Genomic DNA, 16,035 nt, shown 5'->3' with positions numbered 1-16,035 from the left:
TGTTTGTTCGAAACATAGTATTTGGTATACATTGAAGAAGTTTATAAATCGGAAATATCTCACTCTCCTATATTCCATTCCTTAATTTCTCGTAAACCACTTTCTAAACAATTAACTCATATTGTTGTGGGAATCTAATGTTTATTGTTTAGACAAAATGATCAGTGGAGTATATAATTTCTGATACACATTTCAGACCCATAATGTAGAAATAGATTAATGACAAACTAGCTAACACCAATTAGTCAATGTATTAATAAATAAAAGGTAGAGAAGAAAAATCAGCATCAAATCGCAACCTTCAAAATATTTTTACCATGAAATTTGAAAGAGTCATGAAAAGATTATGCACAATTTAATAGACGGACCCCACATATGAATACTATTCTAAATATTGTGAATGTGTATAGCTGGATTTAATGCATAAAAAGCTGGATTCTAGAAAATTAAGATGAACAGTAGGGAGTATAATGTTAAAAATGGTTAATTTAGTTTTTATATTTATATTTTAATACTACAAGTAGTAGGGTGGCGAATAATTCAACAATAAGACGTACGTGTCACAATGGAGAAACGCACACGTGTATGTATGGTTCCAAACATGCATGCTTTTAATTGTTGCATTTTGCTTATGAGCTTATCTTACCTCTTTGAATTTACTTTCCCAATTTGACTATTATAATCAATAAAATATATTTAATTGAATTTCATGCCCTATAATATTGGGATGAACTATCACATATTGATAGGTTCACAAAATGTGGGGGGCAGCCAAAGCATTAGGTTTTGGGAGGAAGAGTGAGGCTAAGGCAAAGCCTAAGGAAGCCACTAAGGCTAAGGCTAATCCAAAAGAAGCCCCGAAGGCTAAGGCCAAGGGTGGGAAACCAAAGAGTGAATCAATTCTAGCTCAACCTTTCTCAAAGATGGATAGTGCCAAAGTCAAAGATAACAACACCAGTGCTGCTAATCATCTGTTGGGAAACAATAAAGTTGCGGGCACAACTTCATTTGGAGCTCGACAGACCATCCAAATCCCGCGCATTATCGGATCGGTCTCTAAATAGTAAGTTCATCGATCATGCACAATTTTTTTTACAAATATAAAATCATTCATCTTTCCTTTTTTTCCTGTTTGTTTATTTTTTATATTTTAATCTATGATGGGATTTCATGGTGAACAAAATTTGCAAAAGAAAAACTTTAATTTGATAGCGGCTAATTTTGGATCTGGCCAGGGTTAGATATAATTAAGGGCTGTTTTTGTACACTGGAATATTTTTGTACAAAAATGAAAAATATAAAGGGCTAATTTTGTTTCACATATAAAAGGACTATTTCTTACCATTTTCCCTTTTATATTTTTCATTTTTGTTCCCTTAATAGAAGGATCGGTGGTATATAAGTGTGATCATATATCAGATGCTCAACTCTTTTTTTATCGTCAAGTTATGATAAATTTTTTTTTTTTAAAAAAATAAATAAATAGAACAGTGTGTTAAGCAAAGTCGTTCCAATAAAGACCAATGTATATTACAAACATTGAGTTATGGAAAATTTTGACAATTCTGAAACTTCTATTATTCTAAATTAAGTCTTAGTTTGATTTTTGTTTTTTCCCCTAAGAGCTAACAATTGAGTTATTGGAAGTTTTATTTGAGGGGGGAATCTTGAGTAAAGAATTAAAATATTCTACGGCCAATTTATTTCAAATTAATTAGTCGATCAAAGTGATGGAATGAAAGAAATTAATGTCCATAAAATTCATAAAATATTTGAAACCGACCATAGCATGTCAGTAGGTATATTAGGTAATATATATGCTGATGTGGAGTGTAACTATCTATCTACTACAATAGAAACTTTGGTGGGCCTATGTATTGACTTGTTAAATACTAGTCCTAATACTACTATTTTTTTTCCATTATATGCAGGTGCCCTTTGACTGTGGACGAGGATTACAAATAATGCTAGAGTGTATGCTGCTCTTTAATTTCTGTGTTTTGTTGTACTGGCTGTATTTCTTTTGTAACTGTTTTTGATAAAGAGTTTACTTTTTATCAATATGTTGATTTTGCATTGTCATTCTATGGTTCTCCAGTGTTAGTTTTGAACATATACCTGCACTAAAAAAACTACAACCTCTTTATTACTTTATATCTGTGAATAAATATTAACCCAACGCAGAACTAGTTAAAACTTAGAGCCTATATTGGCAATTTCTTCATAAATAAACATGTTCCGGCATCCAAATTCAACTGCCTTAATTCGTTGACCTATTTAGAAGTACAAATATTTAGGTCATGCTATCAAGTGGGTTTAGATTATGTCCACGTGGTGTGTGTTTTTAACCAATTTTAAGTAAGGTTAGTTAAGACATTTCATACATGATTTCATCTATACAGTTCATACTTTATTTTTAGCATACAGCCACACCTAAAATAATTCAATATTTAAACTACTGAAATAGAAATAATTTAATATTTAAAACTACTGAAATAGAAATATTATCTTCAGTTCATTTTCTAAGCTATTATATTCTCTATTCACTTAATTACTAATAAAATACTAATAATATTCAAACATAAAATGAAAACTAAATATTTCATATTTAATGAGACAGAGAGAGATGGAGTATCAATTAAACAAAATATATACTACATAGTAGAGCTTAGGGTTTTTTATACTCGTGATTTAAGAAATCGATGTCTAAAGAAAGCGAAGAAAAAACAAAGTATAATAGAGAAATTAAGTATAGTTTTTTGCAATGAGGATGTGGCCACAAACTCAATCACTGGACCGGCCGACCCAAAAGACGGTTCACAATCCCTATCTGTATACACTAGCCTGAGTAAGGGCTCACCGCCTAGTCAAACCCGAATTCGTTAACTATCAAAGTCTAGAGGGAATCGAACCCAATACACAATTAAATTGGCAGCTCCATCAAAAGCCAAAATAAGGCAGGACATAATGTATTTGCAAAATATTTCAAAATATTTTGAAAGAAAGCCCACTTCAACAGCTCAGTATTTTCCTTAATCAAATGTCTTGGTCCGACCTTAACATCTCTCTTAGTAAACTTGAAAAATTTCGGTGACTTTAGAACGCCGTCTTCATCTTCCTTGGATATTTTGCTGAAATCCTACTCCTCGGGCCCAAACTTCAGCCCAACTCCTCTATTTCCATCGGTCCATTTAGTGCAAACAAATCTAGTCCATTTCTTTTCCCATTTGTAACTTTTTTTCATTGTTGGACCAACCATCAAATAATTAACTAAGGCCCGACCACCAAAATGAAAAAGGAATGATCAAAACAGTAGCTATCTCCCTAAAACGCCAACTCTCGTTCTGTCACAGCTCAGCGCCGTCTCCGGCTGGCACTCCTTTTGCTCGACCGAAAAATTTTAGTCGCTAAAGAGACAAGGATTCAACAAAAATTTGGCGCTTATAAAAAATTGATGTCATTTTGAGAACAACTAAAAGGTAGCAAAAGGGTGTTAATTATACATAGTCTTTGGAATTTAATTTGGAACAGATTCAATGTTCCTTATGAAATCGACTCAACGTAAATATTACTACCGTATAAGTTTATTTTTAATGTAAAAAGTAAAATACTACTGTGCTATTTTTAAAACTCTTTTTGAAGAATATATGTAGTTTAGTGGTTATATAAAAAGGTTATATAAAAAGGTTATATAAAAAGTAAATGATCAATGCATAAAAAGATTTTAAAAAAATACTAGGTCACCGTGAGTAACTATAGGATGCACTCTCGGGAACATGAATGATTACTCATTTTTCTACACTAATATTTAATTGATAATAATAATTTGCTTTGTGTATTATCAACAAATAATCAAAATGATCTTCTCGATTTCGATTAGTTGATTCATAATTTATCTTTGAGGAAGGAAAAATGTCACAATTATTAATATAGTCATTACAATATCTTTCAACCACTTTGAAAAACCATCAGAATTGGCCAAGCTATATATGTTTAGAAGTATCAATTAGTATCAATTGGTCAACAATATACTATAAGACATTAATTGGATGACATGTAAAGCAATCATGGAAATTGGAATCCTTTTTTATTAGCTAATTAGAGTTGATAGAGAAAATGTGATGACGTAAATAGGTTTACTTATGTATGAAAACAAAATTGATATTTAGTGTACAATTCTATTAACGCGACCAAATACGGGGTTCCATGTGGAAAAAGAAAACAAAATTGATATTCTAAAATTAATGTTATATTTATATTCTATTAAAATGACCAAATATTGGGTTTTAGGTAAGATCACGATGACGTTAGAGTGAGTTTATAAGTTTCTTAAAGTTGTTTATATAACGTCAATAATCAGTACTTGCTCCATTCCATTAATGTTGAGTCATGTTCTTGTTATGTCCATCGCATTACAATTGAGTTATTTTTATTTTTAGCAAAAAAATAAACACTTAATTTTTCTTATTTTATTCTTTTTCTTACTTTAATCTCATCTATTTCATTCTCATTGTTTATTTACTTTATTCTATCCGAGTAAAATTTTTATTTCTTAATTTCCATGCTTTTGAAAAAACACCACATTAATGCATTGTAACAACTTTTGAAGTTTGACCAAGAGAACTTTTGGTATGTTGCTACGTAGCCATTCACTTCAAACGACTGACTTTTGACATTTGTGACAAACAAATTCCACCAATTTTCATATATATATTTGTACAATGAAATACTAATAGTACCATTTACAATGCTCAAGTACTAAGTTATGGGGGATCTTAACCATATCATATCGTTTTGTTTTAGAGGATTTTTAATGTACTGTAAATTATAAAACTGAAGCACCCAAAAAATGAAATGACAAATAAAAGTTGGTGAAAAGGTTGATAAAAGATACACATCATTCGTGTGATGAATTGAAAAGGAAAGCAGTCATCTATATTTAATCTGGTTATTGGCAATATCTATATGAATCTCATGTGGCGGGGTAAACCATTATATATAATTTTCCAAATTAGTGGTCAAACGCATGTCGTTGTTCTAGATTGCCCCTCTCACTCTCTACATTCACTATAAAAAATTTAGTACTATTTTTTTAAGGATAAAAAAAATCGAGATGGAATTAATTGCATTTAATTTTTAAAAAAAATAACAATAACTAAGGATGAAAAAAAAGATCTTTAAATTAATGATAAATTAACCTAATTTTATCTTTTAGGACCCTTTTAGTTGCGTACTCTAATTTTAGTTGAGACACCAACAATAATAACAATAATGATGCTTTTTGAATCGTTGCTTGTATCTTTGAAAACACAAATTAGCATCCTTAAACATATTAAAAAACGTCCAAATGGGTTTTTTTGTTGTTGTACTGTTAATTTATTTCAATATCATTTGTCTGTATGATTTTTATTAAACAGTATGTTTGTTCGAAACATAGTATATGGTATACATTGAAGAAGTTTATAAATCGGAAGAGATATTACTCACTCTCCTATATTCCATTCCTTAATTTCTCGTAAAACACTTTCTAAACAATTAACTATATTTGTTGTGGGAATCTAATGTCTATATGTTTAGACAAAATGATCAGTGAACTAAAATTGCGATATACTGCCTCCGTCCCCGATTAGGAGTAGCACTTTGACCGGACACGAGTTTTAAGAAATGTAAAGAAAAGTTAGTTGAAAAAGTTAGTGGAATGTGAGACCCACTTTTTTATATTAGTTTTATAATAAAATGTGAGTGAAGTAAGTTAGTGGAACGTGAGACCTATTTACCATTTATGGTAAAAATGAAGTGCTACTCTTAATCCGGGACGGACCAAAATAGAAAAGTGTTACTCTTATTCGGGGACGGATGGAGTAATATCTGATACACATTTTAGACCCATAATGTAGAAATAGATTAATGTGAAAAAAATCATTACTATTAAATTTCGTCGTAGGAAGTCTCCAAAAGTTTAATCAACTTTTGTAAGTCGTATACAATTCTAATATAATTGTAATGAAAAACTAACACCAATTAATGAATGAATAAAAGGAGGAGAAGAAAATCAGCATCAAATATCAACCATTCAAATTAATATTTCACCATTTAATTTGAAAGAGTCATGAAAAGATTAAACGATGGTTTAGCCGTACGTAAGCATAATTTCATAGACCGAGCCCACATATGAATACTATTCCATATATTGTGTATATATATAGCTGGATTTAATGCATAAAAAGTTGGATTCTAGAAAATTAAGATGAAGAGTAGGGATATAATGTTAAAAAATGGTTATTTTAGTTTTTACCTTTATATTTTAATACTACAAGTAGTAGGGTGATGAATAATTCAAAAATACGTGTCACAATGTATGATTCCAAACATGCATGCTGTTGCATTTTGCTTATGAGCTCATCTGCCCTCTTTGAATTTACTTACCCAATTTGACTATTATAAATTTATAATCAATAAAATATATTTAATTGAATTTCATGCCCTATAAAACGAACAATCAAGTTGGGATGAAATATCACAACTTGATAGGTTCACAAAATGTCGGGGCAGCAAAAGCTTTAGGTTTTGGGAAGAAGAGTGAGCCTAAGGCAAAGGAAGCCACCAAGGGTGGGAAATCAAAGAGTCAATCAATTATAGCTCAATCTTTCCCAAAGATGGATAGTGCCAAAGGCAAAGGTAACACGAGCAGTGCTGCTAATTATCTTTTTGGAAACAAGAAAGTTGCGGGCACGACGTCTGGAGCTCCAAAGACCATCAAAATCCCGCACATCATCGGTTCGGCCTCTAAATAAATAGTAAGTTCATCGATCATGCACCGTTTTTTTACGAATACAAAATCATTCATCTTCCCTTTTTTTTCCTGCCTTTTTTCTATCTATGATGGGATTCTATGGTGAACAAAATTTGCATAAGGAAAACGTTAATCAAGTGCTTAACCTCGAGGCTGTTTTTGTTCCCTTACAAACAAATTATATTTTGACGAAGTCCCAAATTTTTTATTATGTTAATTAAGTCTTAGTTTAATTTATGATCTTGTTTTCTAAGAGTCAACAATGGAGCTACCTTCATAGAGAAAATGTAAGTTATCCATGGAAAATTTATTTGAGGGGGGAATCTTGAGTAAAGAATAAAAAATTCTATGGCCAATTTATTTCTAGTTAATTAATCGATCAAAGATTACAAGTGATGGAATGAAAGAAATTAATCTCCATAACATATGTGAAGCCGACTATAGGAAATATGCTGACTTGGATTGTAAATTTGTCCTATCTAGCTACAATAGAAACTTAGGTGGGTCGACGTGTATGGGTTGACGTACTTGTAAAATATTAATGAAAATTATAATTTTTTTTGTCTTTATTGTTTTGTTGCAGATATGCCTATGACGGTGGACGACGATTACAAATAATGCTGCTCTTTTATTTCTGTTTTCTTTTTTGGTACTCGTCCGCTGTATTTCTTTTGTAACTGTTTTTGATATAGTTTACTTTATTAATATGCTGATTTTGCTGTTTTCTTCTTTAATTATTGACTCTCTTTTAAATCATTTTTGTATTGTCATTCTAAGGTTTTCTACTTTCAGTTTTGAGGAAGTTACTCTCTTTATTTTACAATAAAAGTCATATTTTATCACATTGACATATTTCACAATATGAGTCACATTTCACTTTTATTTAAATGGTAAGTATATCTCACATTTCAATAACTTCATTTACTCACATTTTATTATAAAATTAATATAAAAAAATGGATCCATATTTCACTAGCTTTTTCAAAGCCACGATTCTTTACATTTCTTAAAATAAGTGTCCACACCAAATATACTGTAAGACAAAGGGTAAATCTCCTTTTTACTTTATTTATGTGGATAAATATTAAACTCAACCCAGAACTAGTTAAAACATAGTCTATATTTGGCAATTTCTTCATAAACATGTTCCGGCATCCAAATTCTATTACCTTTAATAATTTGTTGACCTATTTCGAAGAGAGTACATATTATTAATTAAAAGTAGATAATTGAGATTTAAGAGAGTACATATTATTAATTAAAAGTAGAAGGTGAGTGTAATAAATTATCAATAGACATATAGCTTAAAATTAATAACGGAAAAAAATGATAAACATAAAAACAAACTAGATAAACTTTTTTGAAAAGATTTGTTGTCTCCGTCTTCATAGTATTCTTGATCCTTCATGATTAATTGAGCTTAGAGGCTACAGCTTTAAGAAGAACTGCAGATGGTAAAAAACAAATATACCATCAGAGTCTATGGATTAAGACTTAATTATAGTTGAGGTACTTTTGCATTATTTTCAGACTTTTTTTTTTTTTCCCTTTTTTCACTTTTTATTTGAAGGGATATTTTGGCCTTTATTTTTAATATTTCTCTATAATTCCTTCACTATTTTTTTCCCATTTCCTTCTCTTTCGTATTATGGACTCTCGTAAGTCATCTCTCTCATTCTCCATTTATTCTCCATTTAATTTAGGTTGACAATAAATATTCAAAACACATCAAATTATATATATGAGAAATGGAACAAATAAAAGTCTATTAGCATTATATATGTTTAAGACATCAGCAATTTAACAAATTTGATTCCTGTTTATCCATTTTTTTTCAAAAACTGTACTTTGGTGACCAGAATCAGATCTATTTTGCCTAATTGATACTCCAATTTCGTCAATTTGAATAATCCGCAAAGTTGCCACACAAAATTTCGGAAAAAGTTTAGAATGAGGTCATCTTAATGCTTGAATTTATGTCACTATTTGAAAGGTTGAATTCATACTGTTTTTTATATTACATGTACTATTTATTTATATTGATATAGATATAGATTCCCGACTTGCCAGCTACGCAAACGACCATATTCCTACTTTTTTGTTTAATACGTGAGTTAGGAAGTGTTTTTCATTTGTTTGATTCGTGAGTTAGTGTAACAATGTTTTTATTTATTAAATTTTTCTACCCCTAGCTAATTGCGCCAATTTCATTATTTATTGGCAATCAAATAACGTCTTCGGGCAAGGTATTATATACAGTCGAAGACGCGAGCTGTGATCAGTGTCAAATCCTTCTTAAAGACCGAATTAGAGACCAAATTAGGATCCTTCATTGTTTTAATTTTGTGGTCAGGATTAATTTGCAATTAACTTAATATTTTATTCAATAAAAACTTTCCAAGGGGTATTTTAGGAAATCAATTCTCAACATACATAACATGATTATCTTTATCTCAATCTCTTTGAATTTTCACACAATCTTCTTTCAATTCTCTCGCAATTCACGATTTGCTCTGCGTCGATCTTCTTCAATCTGCCATCCACGATCTGCGTCGATCTTCTTCATTCCACGTTCAATTCAATTTCGCAATATTCACGTTTAATTCACGTTGCAGCTGGTGTTTCATTCTTTTCGGGCTCATCAGAAGCTGCTGGAGGTGCTGGAGGGGATCGACCGGCGGCGGCGCGCTTGACGAATTGGGTGGTGCTGAGCCTTAATTCATGAGTTCTGCTTCAATTTCTCAATATTCTGACTCTCATGGAGAATATCGATAGATTGGGATCCACTTCAACAAATTCTGCGGTTGAATATGGATTAGGATCTACATCAACACAAGCATTTTGCTACGCCAATTTCGACTCTTGGGCGTGTTTTCGCGCCATTAAGCCCCTAATCCGCCACAAATTAGTCTCAGATCCGAATCAAATCTTTGGTCTGTCTCTCCGAGCAGCAGCCGACGATCTCTAGCGCTTGATCGGTTCAATTTTGTTCAGCAACTGCTCCGAATCGCTGCGCAATGCGCTGGACCAGATCCGGCGCCCTCTAGCCACGATCAAGGCCGATCCGTTCGTGTAGACGAGGACCGCCGAGCAGAGGAAGAAGATCATGAAGCAGATCTCGGCAGCGGAGGAGGATGTGGACACGTGTTTGGATGATTTGGGGCTCAACTGGAATAGGAAAACATATTACTATTGGTCTTACATTAGGTTTTGTGCCTGTCTGATTCTGGATGGCTTCCTTATCCCACAAATCCTACTCAATGTGTTGAGGGACTCAGCAGAGGAAGCCTTGACTAGTCCATTCTACGTTGGGATGAGCGCGGTTCGATTAGTGCCCCATGCCTACAACCAGTACATCCCAATGTTGAAAATTGAAATGAATTCAACATACTGCTATGCAAATCCAGCTGCAGAGATGTACTCAACGGGTTGGGACATCGTAATCCCTTGCGTGATCATTGCGTTGGCTGTGATTGTGTATGTGCAGCAGTGGCACGGTGGCCGCTGCATTCTTCCTAAAAAGATTGAGGGATTTGGAGATGTAAGAAAAAGTTACCATAGCTGACAATCAGTGAAGACTATGAACTAGTAGATGATGCTGCACATACTTGTGTTTCTATTTTCTCTTTTCTAAAGATGTATAAAAATGTCCGTTTATTTCCACAATCAATCTCCATTTTTGTCCAATATACTTTTTAACATTGTGTTGCCTTTCTTCACTACAAACTAACTAGTTAGTTGTTTTAGTTGTCAATTTTGGCTGAAATAAGTCAGGATTAAAGTAGTTGTTGGGTTTGATTTGCCATATTGACGTCAATCTCTATATTTATTACTCCATTCATCCCACAAAAATATACATTTATTATTAAACACAAATTTTTAATGTGCAATTGATAAAGTAAAAGAGAAAAAAAGAATAAGTAAAATTTATTATGCCATCCACAATGCAAGGAGGGAAGGAGGGGTCGGACCGCACCTGGTCCGGCTCAGGGCCTGCAGCCTGGGAGGGGTCTGGGCCACGGATGGGGACGGTGGAGGGGGCTAGGGACGCACCTGCATTGTGGGCCCACGGGTCGTACCCTAACTCCTTTTTTTTATTTCAAACTTGTAGTTTATTAATTTGTTTCTTTAACTTTTTTTTTTTCAGAATTTGTAATTTTTGAATTTTTGGAACATGTAATTTTTAATTCTAGAGATTGTAATTTTTAATTTCCGAATGAGTAATGAATTTTTTATGTTATAATTGTTTAACGTTTTTAATTTTACGTCTAAAATAGTTAGTAGTTGTGAATAGTACACTTAAATGTTTATGACCTTGATGGGCTTGTATGGTTAATGCAAAGTTGTGGGAGTTGTGGCCTAGTGCAAAAAATAAGGGAAATGATGACGTGGCAGGGACTTGGGGCCTGACCCCCCGAAAGGGGTTGTGGATGCTCTTAATGGGGAATGTGTCTCACCTCATTAGAGATAAAATAATTTTTAAAATTAGAAAATGCATACTCTTGTGGGACGGACTAAAAAGGAAAGAATGCATATTCTTGTGGGGCAAAAGGTTGTACTATTTATGTTAATTGCCAATAAAATCACAAAATTTATACTCCATCAGTCCCATAAAAATATATGCATTTGAAATGACACGAGAATTAATGCACAATTAGTAAAGTAAGAGAGATGAAGAGAAAGTCTTTAAAGTAATGTTAGTGGTGGGACCGACATTGTAATATTTAATGAGTTGGAATGCGAGTCATAGTAGTACAAATTGTAAATAAATTAATGTATATGGATATAATGAGTCGAGGATAATTTTTCATAAATAAAAATGCTTATATTTTTACGGGACGAGTGAAAATAAACATAAAAAATATTTTTATGGAACGGAGAAGTATAAATATTGATTTTCGCAAACCTTTTAAAATTTGAATGACATTTCTCAATTATCCCAATATGATTTTCATGGGTAAGTGCTATGCTAAATTATTGCACACTAAAATTTTCGTGATGTCGATGAGTAATACAGTAACCTTTAACATTTAGTCTAGTCTTGCCTCCACCCTAAATAATTCTACTTTGACTTGCTTTTCATTAAAGAATAATGGAAGTCAAGATTTCAAGTATTACAATATCCAGTTTTTTTTTGTTTTTTTTTTTTCAGATTCGTTAATCATTATTCTTTTCCGCGATTATTTGTTTAATTCTTGATATAGACCAACAATACATACAGATAATGTTAGTATGCTCCCCACAAATGTTTCTTCGAACTCAAGAGGGAAGATGATTCTCAAAATAAGTTGCATGTAAGGAGCATCTAGTACTAGGCATCTTCACTGATTTTCAGCAGTGGGCATGTAGTACTAGCCTCTTTTTCTGTTAGCATAACAGAAATGCTAACAGAAAAAGAGAAAAAGACTGGAAAAAAAAGGTGCATGTAAGGAGCATCTAGTACTAGCCTCTTCACTGATTTTCAGCTGTGGGAACTTTCTCATACATCTCCAAACCCCTCATCAGTCTCTTCGGAAGAATGCAGCGGCCGCCATGCCGCTGCTGCACAAACACAACCACCGCCAACGCGATAACCCCACATGGGTTTATGATGTCCCAAGCGGTCGAGTACATGTCCGCAGCTGGATTCGCATAGTAGTAGGTTGCATTCAGATCAAACTTTGAGAAGCTGTGAGCCCTGTACTGGTTATAAGCATGTGGCACCAATCGAACCACACTTGTACCAATGTAGAACGAACGAGACAAGGCTCCCTCGGCTGAGCCCCTCATCACATTGAGCAGGATTTGTGGCACAAGGAAGCCATCAAGAATCAGACCAGCATAAGACCTTAAATCTCCCCAAACAGAATATCTCCAACCAATATAAGTGTTCCTCATTGTGAATGAGCAATCCACCTATAATGTACAACAACAAGGAACCAAAACCAGCCTTCTTCTCTTCGCTCCACGAGCTCTGTTTCACGGTCCAGACTAATTGGAAAAGGCGCAGCTGAAGCAGCAACGCAACCATTGTGATCACCCTGACCGCAACTTCATTAGCTTCAAGCCTTCCTCCGCTACCAAGCTCTACAGTCTTCTTATCCCGGCTCCCCAAAAACACAGCCTCAAAGTTCAACATGAGCGGGATCATGTGCCCCACGGATAGTACTTCAAGCATGACAAGCAAGATAGAAGAGGGCGCCTCGGGATTCTTCTTGAGATGGAAGATCTGCAGAGCTAGGAAGATGCAGGCAAGCGTGTTGGATACCAACACCATCGCGAGCTAGGGATAAGTACACTTTCAACTGCCGTCTCTAACAATCATACTCAATTGGAGCAGGTCCAAAATAAACTTGATGAGGACAAGGCAAAGGCAGCAGCACGAGTGGATGATATCAATAAGAAGTGGGTGGCAAACCAAAAATCAGGAGACTGCCCCGCGCCTGGCGGACTGCCGCTGGCCACCACAGGACCACCGATTGCAGTCTGCCCAACTGCCGGCCGACCGCCGCACACTCCGCGGCGGGCCGCCACTTAGATGGCAGAATCGTCCACGAAGCAGGAGCTCGTGCGCCACAACGGGATTGTACTCCCTTTCCAGCCAAAGAGGAAGTTCAAGCTTGAATAGCAATTCAAGCATTTTCTCAACATGTTTTGTAAGGTCCATTCTAATATCCCTCTTGTTGAATCGTTGCAGGAGATACCCAAATATGCAAAGCTAGTAAGGGAGGCAATGATGAGAAAGAAGAAACCAACGAAAGCCAACCTTAAGCTACCGCATCATTGCAGCGAGATCTGAAGGAACTGGCAGTGGAAGCGCATGCATAAATCAATTACATAATAATCAGATCTATTTAGCAGATTATTTAGACAAATTCTATTCGCGTAATTATCTCACGTATCATGCTGATAACTCAAATAATCAAATGCTTTAAATTAATTGAAACCTAAAACATGCTGTTCTAAGGTTTAGCCATTATACCTTGATGATTCTCCAAAGAATCGAAGATAGCTAGCGCCTTCTCCACGTGAAGATCTTTAGTACAAAACCACGGATCTTCTGACTGGTTCCCGGACTGTGAACTGATATCAGGGTGGGCTGATCTCACCAGCGCACTAGGACTTAAATAGAGAAGACAGAAATCCTTTCCCTCGGAGGAGAGAAAATTTCGACTACTACTAGGAGTAGGGGCCGAAAATTTTGAGAAAATAATTAGTGTATTTTCTGTCTCCTTTATTCTCCTATTTATAATAAGTCACATATTGGGCCCAGACAGAGATCTATGGAAGGCTTTGGATATGGGCTCCTCCAATTAGCTTTTTACTAATTAAATTAAACCCAATTTAATATAAGCTTAAAATTGGAATATTACGAGCAGCCACTACAGAAGTAATACTGCACTCCCCATCCAAATCCGAAATTATAAGTACTTCGGGTTTCCAATAATTTATATTTATTTCCCGCGCTTAAAATAGAAACATCCATTAATTAATTATTGCCTGCTATGGACTTTATTAATTAATATCTTATTTATTCCAAGAGAGGACTCAGCAAGAAAATCTTATTTATTATTCACAGAGTAATTAAACTCCAACTAGCTAGGTTCCGAATAATAAAACCCTATTTCAAGCTTCTCCTGAGGATGTTATCAAACGAGACTCACCTCGCGCACGATTCAACATAATAGCAATCATAGCACCGCTAGATATTAATCACCACCACCCAATATACCAGGCTTATTGGGTTGCGAAAAACCCGCAACATTTGGCAAGTCAAAGTAGTGCATAATCAATACCGTATGCTCAATGCTAACGTACATTGATTGAGAAATAATTTACGAGACCTCGTCTTTCAGTAGATAACATAAAGACTGTCTCGCTGTTAGATCCATTCAGTGCTATACCACACCAATGTCATCTTATTTCAGTAAGGCTTAGAAATAATCGGACTGACATTGCAACCTTTCACGATAGGTAGTCTAAGCCTATCTAGGTTGTGAAATTATTCTTTTTCTTTGTTTAGAACTGACCGTGTTACCTTAAAGTGGACGACGCCCACAACCGGTCTACTAAAACAAAGACTTAGACTTTGTTAAATTACTTATACATTTAAATATGCAATTAACATCCATTAAATGTAAAATATAACAACATTATGACAAAAATAATCTGTTTATTCATTTGGAAAATAAAATAAGAGTTTTAACAGTATTCAATCACTCGAAAGGTGATTTCTAGTATACAAACTCTAACAATCTCCCACTTATACTCAAAACAGCTTTCGAGTATACAAAAAAATGTGCACTACGTCTAATTCTCCCACTTATACTGAAAGCGAGTTGAGGTCTCGAGCGAGTCGAACTTCCATTCCTTCTACATGGCGCTCGAACGGTTTGACCACCAATGCCTTAGTAAAAGGATCTGCCAGGTTGTTCTCTGACGCAATCTTGACCACTTCTATGTCTCCTCTCTGCACTATATCTCTGATGATATGATACTTCCTCTCAATGTGTTTGCTCGCTTTGTGAGCTCTTGGTTCCTTCGAATTAGCCACAGCACCAGAATTGTCACAATAAATAATGATGCTCTTGGGCAGATTCGTAACCACACCTAAGTCCATAAGAAAGTTCTTGAGCCATACAACCTCCTTTGCAGCCTCCGAAGCGGCTACATATTCAGCTTCCATGGTAGAGTCTGCAATGCATTTCTGCTTTACACTCTTCCAAATTACGGCTCCACCTCCTAAGGTAAACACATAGCCAGAAGTAGATTTCCTCGAGTCCTGATCAGCTTGAAAGTCTGAATCAGTATATTCCAAAGGGCATAGCTCGCCTGCTTTGTAAACTAGAACATAGTCCTTAGTCCGTTTAAGGTACTTGAGTATGTTCTTTACTGCAGTCCAATGTCCTTGGCCAGGATTTGATTGATATCTTGCTACCATGCCAACAACAAAGCAAATATCAGGTCTTGTACAAAGCATAGCATACATGAGACTACCAATTGCCGAAGCGTATGGTATCCTTCTCATCTCTGCTATCTCAGATGCTGTCTTGGGACACATCTCTTGAGATAAATGGATGCCATGTCTAAAAGGTAAGAAACCTTTCTTGGCATCTTGCATGCTAAAACGACTAAGTACAGTGTCGATGTAGGGTTCTTGGGATAAGCACAACGTCCTTTTCTCACGATCCCTAAGGACCTTGATACCTAGGATGTGACCCGCATCTCCCATATCCTTCATCTCGAACTGGTTAGACAACCAA

The 16,035-nt window shown here is 34.7% G+C and overlaps 1 long non-coding RNA gene across 1 annotated transcript; it reads left to right on the top strand.

Annotated features, from left to right (window-relative positions):
- The first annotated feature begins 757 nt into the window (after positions 1–757).
- Positions 758–2,085, top strand: LOC125197495 (uncharacterized). The gene is made up of 2 exons (XR_007172076.2): positions 758–1,063; positions 1,932–2,085. It is a non-coding gene; the product is annotated as an uncharacterized LOC125197495 (long non-coding RNA).
- Positions 2,086–16,035: the final 13,950 nt, after the last annotated feature.

The sequence above is a fragment of the Salvia hispanica genome, chromosome 4, assembly GCF_029641045.1.
Source record: "Salvia hispanica isolate PSC_SH4W2 chromosome 4, Shi_PSC_v1, whole genome shotgun sequence".
NCBI lineage: Eukaryota > Viridiplantae > Streptophyta > Magnoliopsida > Lamiales > Lamiaceae > Salvia > Salvia hispanica.
This window is presented reverse-complemented; position numbering and strand designations above follow the sequence as displayed.